The sequence below is a fragment of the Octopus bimaculoides genome, chromosome 6, assembly GCF_001194135.2.
Source record: "Octopus bimaculoides isolate UCB-OBI-ISO-001 chromosome 6, ASM119413v2, whole genome shotgun sequence".
NCBI classification, from domain to species: Eukaryota; Metazoa; Mollusca; class Cephalopoda; order Octopoda; family Octopodidae; genus Octopus; species Octopus bimaculoides.
This window is the reverse complement of record NC_068986.1, coordinates 102,409,082-102,410,120: the sequence shown is the minus strand read 5'-3', so window position 1 is coordinate 102,410,120 and position 1,039 is coordinate 102,409,082.

Sequence of the window (1,039 nt, the reverse complement as noted above, 5' to 3'; positions counted from 1 at the left end):
CAAACAACAAGAAGGTGTATTAGTTTGACTCTCGGGAAAGTGAGAAAGTCTTTTTACGTTTCGAGCCTACGCTCTTCAACAGAAAGAAATAAGAGAAAATAAACAGTGGCATCCCATAATCATTTTTTATACTTCTCTTATTTTTCAAAGTTAAGGTAAACAATATTCTTTATGAATCTAATATACATTCTCCTTCATTTTCTACAATAGTCTTCCATCTATCTAGTATAGTTGCAAGGGCCCACTTTCGAAATTCACTTGCCGAAACGAAAATTAATCCTCCAGTACTGTTCTCACCTCGTCTACAGAATTTATAGTCTTTCTGTCCAAAGATTTTGAAGATTGTGGAATAAATGATAATCAGATGGGGCAATATCCAACGAATATGGTGGGTGGGGCAACGTTTCTCATTCAAACTGCCCCAGCCTTTGGAATGTCATCCTAGCTGTATGTGACGAAGTATTATCATGATAGAAGAATACCTTTGGTCTTCACAACAAAGATGGTCATTTTACTTCTAGCGCTGGCACAGACCACTCAAGCTACTCGCGGTAGATCTCCATATGAGTGTATACATACGTGTATATATGTGTATGTGAGTGTGCGCGCGTATGTGTGTGTGTGTATGTGTGTGTGTGTGTGTGTGTTCATGTGTGTGTGTGTGTGCTTGCTCACCAGCATAGCAGCTGACTCATGACTGAAAGGAGCATAACAATAAAAGAATGAAAGAAAGAAAATATGCAGAGATTGACATAGTTCAAAATGGAAAACTAGTGTTTAAGGAAAACACGAAATAGGAGAGCATCAACAGCAGTGAATAGACGATATTCTTCACTCTTAGAGATGAGCGACATTCTATAAGTCTGGCTCCTATATGTACTATCATCACAGTAATTTGCCGATGGTGATATACATAATTAGGTGGAAAATACGAGCTGAGTCCGTATCCCGACAGTTACTCCATTCATATATAAGTCTATCTCTCTCTCTCTCTCTCTCTCTCTCTCTCTCTCTCTCTCTCTATATATATATATATATA